The sequence below is a fragment of the Salvelinus sp. IW2-2015 genome, linkage group LG20, assembly GCF_002910315.2.
Source record: "Salvelinus sp. IW2-2015 linkage group LG20, ASM291031v2, whole genome shotgun sequence".
Classification (NCBI taxonomy): Eukaryota; Metazoa; Chordata; class Actinopteri; order Salmoniformes; family Salmonidae; genus Salvelinus; species Salvelinus sp. IW2-2015.
Window position 1 is genome coordinate 5,361,487 of NC_036860.1, and position 11,886 is coordinate 5,373,372.

At 41.5% G+C, this 11,886-nt stretch overlaps 1 protein-coding gene and 1 pseudogene across 1 annotated transcript in view; both read right to left on the bottom strand.

Moving 5' to 3' along the window:
• Positions 1–11,886, bottom strand: part of galr2b (galanin receptor 2b) — a 216,191-nt gene that overhangs the window by 69,803 nt on the left and 134,502 nt on the right. The gene's annotated exons all lie outside the window — the stretch shown is intronic.
• LOC111981340 (zinc finger CCCH domain-containing protein 7A-like) overlaps positions 5,028–11,886 on the bottom strand; it is a 27,731-nt pseudogene continuing 20,872 nt past the window's right edge.

Genomic DNA, 11,886 nt, shown 5'->3' on the forward strand with positions numbered 1-11,886 from the left:
GAAATCCAAAGATGCTTGTTTGTCAGGGATTATTTAGCTTGCCTTGCTAGCATCAATCACCTATCTGGCCACACAGTGGCTATAACTTCAGCTCTAGTCCATTCACTCTCTGTCAGCAGCAATAGGCCACTGACCAAGTATTTATTTAGCTCACTTGAACCTGAGCAAAACCAGGGTGAGAAACAGTTGGAGCAACTTTCAACCATCACAGACAGAGAACGAGGAGTCTAAATGTATTTAGGGTCAAATGAAACTGCGTGAGTACAAGTTGTACGAATATAAGCATATGGAAATAACTGGAGGAAAAGTAGAAAATAACAATTTGCTGGAAGGAGATCATAGGCGAATTGAGAGAGTTCTGTGCTAGACGATGGAACTGAAAAGAAACAATGAATATATTTTAAGCATTACCTCATTCAGATGAGAGCAGAGTTCCATAGTTATCAGAGCTGACGACGATACCAAGTAATCCACAACGTAGAAACTAAGAGCTGATCTCATAATGGTATTTTAATCATGGCTTCGAAAATAGGGAAGAGCCTATTAAACTTCCAATTTCATTTATAATAAAAAAAATGAATTTGCACCTCACTGAAATCTATCAAAGACATCCACAAGATGTGTGCTGGGTTAAATCGATTACTATAAATAAATTAAACCAGAAACAATCGAAAAGCTATGGATATTTTACATTAAAACTGAATCTATATCTTATTATAATAATTTCTTAAAAGGGGAAAAAAAACTAACATTCTGACCTAGTATATGCTATGGTAAGATTAAAATAGGTATACAGTCTACTTGCTGAAGCAGTTTTAGAATGGGAAGTATATTTCTTAAAGGATTTCCATCACATATTTCAGAACGTGTTGGAAACCCGATCAAGGTTCGATAGTCTAGAGAGTTGTTCATATGGTAACATTACAAGTTATCCGAGTAATTTACATCTCACTTGAGGGAGCAGCATAAGTGTAGGACTTCAGTCCCCTAAAGAATATCACTGGAAGATATCACAGCCTCTGACACAAGCATCTCTCAGACCGCCTGTCTCTCTGACCTCAAGGAATACTCTCCACAACAGACTAATTGCCAACATTTTAAAACCACCAATGTGCATCCATTGAGACATGATTGAAATTGTCTTTCCCCCACTTATTAACCTATATAGCAAGAATACCTGTATACTTTTTTGTTTAGGGCTCATGTTTCAGAGTCTCACTCTTTCAGTGAAGAGGATCTCATCCTTAAGGCTTATTTGGATAATGGAGAACACCAATTCTGCTTGCTGATTTCCATCCTATTTGGATTTGATGAACATTACTGGCTCCAAATTAAGCTATAAAATTAGTGGTAAATGCAAGCCTAGTGAGGTCCAACCTGCAGGTAAAACAAAACAGCGGGGTGGGAGATGGCTGTGCTAAACCCCACCAGCATCCCACACTCCAGGGGGTATTCAAGTAGGACTTCTCCATCAGTGACAGTCAGTGTAGCAGCATCAGGAAATGTCCCCACTGAAATCTCTCAATCCAGGTTACAATATTTCACAAGCATGCGATAAAGACAAATATGAACCCTGAGGCCTGAAACCTTCTGTAGAAAAAAGGACTATTTTGTTTTCTTCACTACTGATGACATTGGACCTGAACACTACCATAGGTTTTAAAAAGGTTTATTTTCGAAAACTCAAAAACAGGACAAGGCCTTGGAGGGGTTTAGGGTGTGTTCTGGTCGTCAAGAAGGAACGGAAATAGCGAGGTAAAAAAAAAAAAGAGGTGGTAGGGGATGAGATCGGGGTCATTCTGACAGGCATGAATTGTGTTTTGATGGAGATGATCTCATCTCTAAAAAGGCGACTGTGGATTTTCCCCTTTATTGAGAGAATACGCCATATTATCATCCTATTCTCCTCGTGAAGGTCCAAAGTCATATCCGATATGATGTGGGTTTGGGAGACGTTCTGATGGAAAGTAGAGACCCATTTGCATCCCCGTCATGCCATCTCACATCGCATTGGCATATGGCGGCTCCTGCTTCCCATTTTGGCCAAAAAAATTTATTAAGAGCTTGACACAGAGGAAAATAATAGTGTTGATAGCAATGCCTGTGCCACTAACCTTTTTATCAGTGGGAATCTAAACAGCCCTGCTGTTTTAGAAGTTTCAGTTTAGCTTCCATCTAGGTATGTCCCGGCATCTTTTTCCCTAACCATCTCTATTGCTTCATAGCTTTCAAACACTTCTGGGTAACTGCCCTATTATCCAACAGTCCACTCACTGACCCTGCCAAAAAACTTCTTCAATATCCTACTAAAATTGAACTCGATTGCGCGTTCTAAACATTTACACTGCGCGAACAGCATCGATTCATCCACACCTTGGAATTGGGCTAAATATCCCTTTTCCTGATGAGATATAGGCAGGAGATTAGATATATGAAGCTTTTCAATTGCGACACCCGAGAAATTAGTTTAGTTGAGCGTTACAGAGGCTAATATGGAACCATTCAAAATAGCGGGATTGGACTTGATGGCACATTCATTGTCTCTCACGGTATCACTGTAAATCAATTAGCCGTCACTTTTATCCATTCTCAATAAAGTATGATTGTCGAGCCAGCGGATGTATTACAGGAAGGAACCCTGACAGCCACTCAGGACGGAACCACATGTGAAACAAATGTGTGTGCAGGGCGGAGGGTGTAAACGTCGACCTTATTGTGTGGGGAAGTGCAATTGTCTTCATCAAAAGCCCAATGTGCATGGTAAGGGCTATTAGTTTAAGATTCTACCGTGGCAAACTGATAAGGAGCTAGTGAAATTCTTCAAATATTGCTTCAATGCACGGTGAGCAAAATAAAAGTGGGATATTTATTCAATCTTTATTATTCGAACAGAAATATTTGGGGGTATTCTAATATACATGCTACCACTTAAAGCTATAATGGACAACCCTCTCTTCTGGGTTAAACTGACATGTCTACTGTAGCATCAGATTTACTTACAGCCAGATCACAAAATACAAATTATTAAGGTACTATTCAATAGATAGGCCTGAATCTTCTTTAGTAGTGCCTTGCAAAGACTAAAGAAATGGGGACCCGGACTCGAATGGACCCGAGGACAACTCAACCTAGATCCGACACGTACCCTAACGGGTCCGGGTCTAAACCAGACCTGATTGGACCCAAGTGACATAAAAATAAAAGAATCTGCCATTTTGCTCTTCTGGATAAGGAATAGGTCTTTATATATTGGCTAGGCCTTCTATAAGTCAATAAATTCACCTTATTAGCGTAAAAAAAATATGCTACAGGCTATACAGAGCCATGGTCAGGTCCATTCGGGTCCACTCATGTCTATCAGCTGTAGTTACATAGACCCTAGACCCGATGACAATCGAACAGGACCCGATCGGTGACAAGTTAGAATTTCAGACCCGAACCCAATCGGGCCAGGGTCGGGTCTCAGTTATAAGGGGTCTACCCGGACCCGTGATGACCTCTCCTGTTTGGCAATGGACAAATATATGGCAATGGACAGATCTGTGCAGCACGGCTACAGGGCTTTTATTTCTATAGCTTAATCTTTCTGCTACTTATTGATTTGGTATGACAAAACAAAATATATTAAACACTATATCCATCATCCTCAGACCAACTAACAATAACAAACCACAGATGAAGCAGGACCATCACACATTATACACTGTTGTTCCTTGTTTCTTCTTTATTGTGTGGAGGGGTGTCATCTGGCGCTTAATAACGTCAAACAGTCTGTTTGTGGAATATATTCAGAGCCAGTCAGCTGTTCAGTTTGGTTTGCAAATAAAACAGCATTATGCCTGTCAATTTGCCAGAGGCGTTGCTAAGTGTCCTCTGAGATCAAGACTTTCATCAAATTTTGCTTCCTAATGAAATCAAAAAGGGGGCCCGATATCCCTTTCTCTCAGCAATGAATCCAGCTATCTTCACATTGAATGAGCTTCTGCCCCCAACAGCTGAAATCCTTCCCTCCTTATTTGCATGACATAGAGACGTGCCCAAGAATACCAGTGGCCGCAGCATCGCATACGGTATGCTATGAAATCCTAAACGATTCGATGAAATAATGCCAAATTCTAAATGTGACCAGTTTGTTGATATGATGGAACAACATAAATATATTTTTCTCTACTCTCCAGCAATAGACTAAGCCTGGAGGAAGACAGTGTTGCTAATATCAAGTTCTGGCTGGACGAGTATGTTGCTAATTGATGTGTTATTATTTTGTTTGCAGTAACACTTGCCAAGTTAATCAGTGACAAGTGTTCCAAATCATTAAACCTAATACCCTCCATTATCAGACCTCTAATACGCAAGAGGTATCTTGAGTTAAAGATAAGCATAGAGCTGCTATAGCACTTACAGAACAGGTTTGGGTATTAAACCCATTGTCCTGGGCACACGCCTCTAATTTCTATGAACCAAGTGAATGGTTCTTCATCTCTCTCTCTCTTCAGCACAATCAATGCCATGCATTGGTTATCTCCACACAAAGTGAAGGGCTTTGGGTTTCACTGATGAAAGGTGATATGGAAATGCCTTCCATTATTACTGCTGCATGTTATCAACACTTGAGCTTTCACTATATGCATGATATGCATGACACATCGTAGATGCTCACCTCAGAGGTAAATACCTTCATTTCATGAATACAAAATGGCTGTACACAAAAGGCAAGGTAAGAATACCTTCTATAAATCTGATTCGATGACTATCCTGGGTCCTTAGTGAGAGATTGAAGGGGTCTAAAAGAAAACCTTCAGGTGACTTTGAGCTCAGTGTTTGGTATAAGGGGTGGTGGTTAGACGGTAGTGAAGTGCCTTTTGACTGTTGTCCGCTAGCTGTAGGGGTTCAGGTTTCGTTGTGTGAGATTAACGATGTTTGTGGAAGGTGGGCAGGGCAGCGGCAGGGCAGCGTGGAGGTCAGAGGATATCCCAGGCAGCGGATCATCCTCAGACCATCTGAGGAGCCCTTTAATGCTCAGGAAGCTAGGCTGACGGAGGAAGGTGAGAAGGGCCGACAGGGTGTTTTCTCATGATCCTGGCTGACCTGGGGAGGGAGGCTCCATGGTTCTGGGGGAGGGAGGCTGTTAGGCTGTTGGCTCCGGTGTTGGCTCTGAGTAGACAGCTGATGTTAAGGAGCAGGTGGGGTGGCGCTCTGTCCACAGGTGCTGCACAGATGCCTCCAGAACGAGGGAGGGAACAGAGCGAGAGAGCACCAGTCACCCAGGGACACTGGGACACTGGGGCAGGAGCGGCTGTAAACTGGAGACTCCCTGGTCTTGGTCTTGTCTCAGCCACAGCTCCTCGGCCCCTCACATCTGCTGAACCAGTCTGGTTCTGGGTGAGTAATTACCCACACCACACGGTGCAGGACCATGAAGGATCCTGGGAAAACAGGAGCACAAATACAATAGGGATGTTTTTTGTTAGTTTACAAAGAATAACTGCAATCTCTTATTAGATAACTGAATCACTGTGATCTTATTAATTTTCATCTTAACCCAAAGTTAGAATGTTTTTGAGGTTGATCGTATCTATCACTAAAACAATCTGCTCTCAGTCATGTCTCACACGTCTCCCTCTTCAAAGGGGGCATTTTCAAGGAGGTACAGTCTTTGAAAGCCATCAAGATGAATAAATGGAAATGTATAGGAAATGCTGTCCAATTGGTGTCATGATTGCTGTTTGGGAGACTCATAATTACAGATYGAGGAATACAGATAAAAGAAGTGAGGCTGGTAATGGGAATCTGTTTGGAGAGGAATGGATTCTAATAACTCATTTTGCCTAATAAACTATAACCGATTTAATCTCCACCTTATCAGGCCAAGATTTCACCACTTTCCTTTTTAATTGGCTATTTTGTAATCCTGAGTCCCAACAGAGTGGATGGTCTGTCTCCCTCTCCTGAGAGTTAGCATGAAATCAGTTTGAAACGCTGTGTCAATCTCATTCTGAAGTGGCCATCTGGCCAGTATACAGGAGCCGGGGATGGCACACTGAACCACGGGGTCTCTGTGAGGCAATCATCAGCAGATTTACACAATGTGTTAATGCAAATTTAATAGAGATTTCCTATCGGCCACTTTATTCTTCACTGTGTCCTCAGTGTCAGCCTGACTGGAGCTTCTACTTACACCTATCTCCTAGAGAGAACACACTATCGAGCTTCAGCGGACTGGCTCATGTACTGCACATGAGCTGTTGTGGATAAAACGTTGAAAACAGTGACTATAATGATATGCACAGGTTCCATCTGAACATGATAACTGTATACATTTACATAGCTCATATATAAAACTTGATTCTGATTTTGACACTGGGTTATACCAGAAAATATAATATGTAGGATACATACGGTATCATTACATTATGTTTCCGCATACTGTATAAGATATTGAGTTACGTTCCCTTGACAGTATTAATATAAAAACAAACTAATAACCACTTTTAAAAGGGACGTGATTGCTGTACATTTCTTTCTTGTTTGCTTGTATGAGGTTTCTACAAATATTGCATTTTTAAAGTTGATATGAGTAACTAGTAGTGTTTTTAATCCAAATAAGTTGTGATGTTATCTAATATAATTTCACTCTCTGCTCCAGAGCATTACAGCAACAATAGTATGTGATGAATTGTTTTTATTTTGGACAATTTTGTAAATATTTTGAAGGCATAGTGATTATATTTGCTCAACTTTGCTTTTGAGACTGGTCTTTCAATGTTATCGGTCACGCTGAATTCCAAAGCAATTAAATGTTTTTGCAGGGCACACAGAAATATTCTCAAATTTGCATTGTCATATCTACACAAGACAGGAAACAACATGTAAATGCTTGACAGCAGTTCCATGCAAACCTTTGATTTCATTTCAACTTGAATGTTTTTTTTTAACAAAAGCGAAGAGGTGGCTACAGAAATAGAAAAATGGATATCGGAATGGAAATGTTCCCTTTCTATTTAATTGGACCGGCACGTTTACTTCACTTGAATGGAGAGGCCTGTGCAGAGATAAGTAAAGTGAGCTGTTCCACTGAAACGAGAAATGACTGTTTCCTTTTAGTTCAAAAAGGCTGTGCTTTATGGCATTTAGGCATGATTGGACGCAACAGTGTAAACAAGTCTCTCTTCTGTGTCCTCTGTAAACCCTGTATGTGTCTGGAGACTTAAACGGGCCTGTAGAGTTGTACCCATTTCAATTGCTGTGTTTTTAACGTACATATGTCATTCAAGATCACATTAAATTGAAAAAAGGCTTTTAAAAAAACAAAAACATAAAATACCTGTGCTAATATTTATAGCTGTGAGATGATTCTGGCAATATGAGACACAATCACCCAGGAGATTCTGTGTAAGTAAGTCAATATGGCATGAATCAAGATAGAGGACATTTTAAATGGTCCACAGTTACAATCGTACCACCGTCATGAGGTGAGTTAAGAGCAAATACTTTTATCCTATATAGCTTCAGAATAATGGGAAAAGCCCCTACATTATTGCCAGTTCTTCCTGGAAGCTATAGAGTCTGACATTAATCCTGACTGTCTGTAGAATTGAAGCAATAAAAACCACTAGCGGTGTTTCACATTTCTCTGTGGCGATGCTTTAGAAAAATATAGATCTGCAGACAAACAAAGATATCCAGCCTTGATTGTTTCAGTTAATTTTCCTGGGCTCTCTCTGTTCCCCTTGTCGTACATGAGAGAGACATTACACCCATGGCAGGATATGACCTCATTTGCTGAGGAGAAGAAATTTAATTAACAAGGCAAACAATGTCTGCGACTATGCCTCAGCAGCAGAGCCTCCAGGAGATAGCTGCTACCTTTCAGTGCTACCCAAACTGGTTCCAGCAGAGCTTGACAGACAGATTTGAAAAACCACACTGTTGTTGTTAAATCACTGCACTTTGTGGCTTTAAATCAATAAGTCACCTAAGATCATAGAGAAAATATACACACCGTAACAATTGCACACCAAACAGCATAGATAATACCACGCTCATGAAAACAAGATGTGTGGAGTTTGTTAAACAGATGCCAGCTGAGCTGACAATATGCTCCTAGTCCTCAGCTGTATGAAAAAGCCTAGGGCCCTATGGGCCCTGGCATTATKAAAACATTTAGGCACTTTGTATTACACTAGAGCACCTTTGAAAGGAAAGGCACTGATGTGCCAATGTAGAAACACGACATGGAATCTCATGTTAGACCTACTAAAATCAGGATCGTAAACTTGAATGCAAGGGAGTAGAAATACACCTACAATCACAAATGTTTGTTACCTAATAACGTTTGTACCATGTCTGTGCTGCTACCATGTTGTGCTCCTACCATGTTGTTTTGCTACCATGTTGTGTTGTTGTCATGTTGTGTTGCTACCATGTTGTGTTGTCATGTGTTGCTGCCGTGTTGTGTTGTTGTCATGTTGTGTTGCTACTATGTTGTGTTGTCATGTGTTGCTGCCGTGTTGTGTTTTTGTCTTAGGTCTCTCTTTATGTAGTGTTGTGGTGTTTCTCTCTTGTCTGATGTGTGTTTTGTCCTGATTTGTATTTCTTTTATCCCTCGTCCCCGGCAGGAGGCCTTTTGACACTCGGTAGGCCGTCATTGTAAATAAGAATTTGTTCTTAATTGAATTGCCAAGTTAAGTAAAGATTAAATAAATAAGAAATGTAGAGGTATAAAACATCCATAATATAAAGTGTAACAGGAGGCAGCCTTGCCCCATGCCTCGCAAATAAAACACACCATTGTTTTATCCTCTGTAGGGAGTGAGGTACTTCAGATCTACTCAGCTAAATGAAACCGTGAGATACCCGTGACAGAATGTCCATTACGTTTCCCAAAGATATTCACATTATCCGTTTAAGGCATCTGAACACCTTCGAGACAATCAAATCTCTCACTTCTGGTCTAAAACAACTGGTTTAATGACAAAGCAGTAAATAACGTCCATAACTCCTCACTGCTTGGCTGTTATCTGATTTATCTCTCTAGTCTGCTGAGGTGATTTGACCCCCTACTATAGAACAGGACAGGGTGAAAATAAATGGCTGAAAATAAAAGCCATGAATGGATTGTTTTATTGTCTCCTCATATGGTCAAGAATGTCATCTTGACTTGTAAATTCCTTTCATACTGTACAAACAGCTTTCCGGCTCCATTCCAGGGAGAACAATGGCTTGACAGCCCAACCAGAAATAGAACCAGTGCCCCATTACACATGAAGCCGCATTCATGATAATGATGGACACCATTACTCGCCTCTCTTCTTTGTCTACTGTGCCGTTCCCAACACTTCTGTACTGTACGGAGGGACTAGCAGCATCTCTACATCCAACATCTCACTGGATGTGAACTTCTCATCYTCAATTARATGAAGCACAAACAGCAGATCATGCKGTGAAAGTCACACCAGAGAGTTGTTATATTTGTTGTTTTRCCCCCGTCCAGATTATTCAGTATGGGAGCATATAATTGGTTTTCTGTGATATTAAATTCGTAGCTAAAGAGAGCTGCATCAAAAGCAGAAAGCASAGCAAAACAATTTTAAGCCTAATTTGGTAGGAGACATGACTGGCCCAGTGGCAGCGCGCAACACAGCCAATTACGATAAGGATTAAGCGCGCGCAATCAAAAGATAGAACAAGATAATGTGCAGAGATACATTTGGAACACAAGCAATTAATTGAAGAAGCATGACACCCTGGCTGCTAAAGATGAAGGAGGAGATAGGTTCTTAACACTTCATATTCATTAATGACAAAGACGACTGATTGTCCCCATCTCACAGAAAAAGGCTATGCCGCTATGGGTTGGGTGAGGCCAGACGGTGCTGTCGGAAGTCTTTGCTGGGCTGCATGGACGTTCTGTGGCATGCTGTCTGTCTATTACGCATGTGCCTAGTGAACCCAGAGGCAGGAAATGTTGAGTTCCACGAGTGATTAATGAGTGCTCTGCCATTGCCAGTGTCCAAAATCGGACCACCGATTGTTAACACTTGAACTCTCCAGTACGCCACGATGACTGATGCACTCCTCTTATAGGAATCCATTTACTTGAACGCTATGGAATCATGATTAATAACGTCCTTTTTCAGTTTGTAAACATACAGATGGAATCATATTTACTTTTACCCCACTGGGTAGGTACAATTCCTCTAAAGCCCAGCATGATTTGTAAAGAGGGATGGAGTGGAACAATCAAATGCTCTGCTGGACGTATTCTCCCAATCCTTTGTCGGAGCCAAAAGGAGAGACGCAGCTGCTGATCTCTGAGACGACAGATGAGGGGACAATAGAGTCACCCTCTCATGTAGTTAATATTAGGGAAGACACATAATTTAATAGCTGGGCTGCTAACCGCCAACTGTTAGGAGAGATGAGGAGATGAATCAGTAGGAGGATGACTGCTGAGGGAGAGGAGCGTGTCATTCTAGCTGTTGAGTAATGACTGCTGCTCTCTCTTGATCGTCRGAACCACCCTTCTCTGCTGCACCAACTCGGCCCCAATTAAAACCACAAGTGGTCACTGGGTTATTTCTCCAGAGAASAGCTGAAATGAAGCTGTACGTTTCATCMGTGTATCCTGGTTGGAAAGTCAACTTGACAGAACGCAGGGGCACTTGATAAACAGGCTATCTAGGGCACACACTGTATTGCAGYCCTCTCAGGGGGCGTTGTCAAAACCCCAGACATTACAGAGAAACCCGAAGCAAATTATCCTGACATGGATGAAACAATAGCAAATTGGACAAATGATATAATTTGAGTCCTATAGTCCCCAGCAGAGRCCCGGCMGTTCCCAACACTCACAGGGAATTGGAAATAAGAATAGTGTTTGTAGTAAAGGTCAGGTGAGATAGTGGCTCTCAGCATGGCTCTCTTACTGAAAAGGAAATAGGATTCCCTGAGAAACATCCCAGACACCCAATGTATTCATTATGGTGTTGCTGTTTTGTAACGCACTTTCTATTAAAGGCACCCTGTTTCCATTATTCAAGAGTCTCGTTCTCAAAATGAGAGCAGGTTTGATGGACTCGTTGAGGTGTCAGTGACAACCGTGAATCAGCCACGTCTGATTTTCTACACACTATAAATCACGGGGCTGGTGTTGCTCTGCCACAAAGTGCTGTCGTTCACCGGTTATAGCTCCACTGTTAGACGACGGCTGCAAATGAACCCCGATCAGCAGAGAGATCTAAAACGACAAACGTCTATTTGTGACCTGATTCTTCCGCTGAAAGAAATTAAGACCGATGAACAACCATTTTTTTTTTTGTCTTCAATGAAAGACTCCTTTGGGTTTTCGACGGAATTCAAGAGATAAACCACGAGGGGACAGATTGAATTAAATTGAAAGTTCTCAATGACTTCTAACCTTTTCAATGTTTGAACCTACTTCTGTGGCTTGATTTCACTTGTCTTAAAAATCTATTTGTTTTTATGTCAGGGAACAAAGGTGTTTCAACAAGTTCAAGAAGACAAAGGTCACTGGGACAGAAGTTCTGAATGTTTGGCTATGTCTGTCTCCCATGGCAAGAGAGGGTTTTGGAGGTAATCTTAGTCTAGACTGTGTGTGCTCGTTGCAGCAGGAGGGAGTCATACCAACTCATTAATCAGACCCTACTGACACTGGAGCCCTTCCGCCCCTCATAAGGTCAAAATGGCTCRTGCCAATGAGGAGAACTGTGGAACTAAGCAACCAGAAACAATGTGATGTTTTGTCTTAGTTTATGTTACTCTCATAAGGAGGCTGGTCAGCCTCAGTGGAGGTGAACACCCATTTAATGCAGTTCCCGGACTTCATCCACCAATAAGGATGGACATTACATGGCCAAGATCACT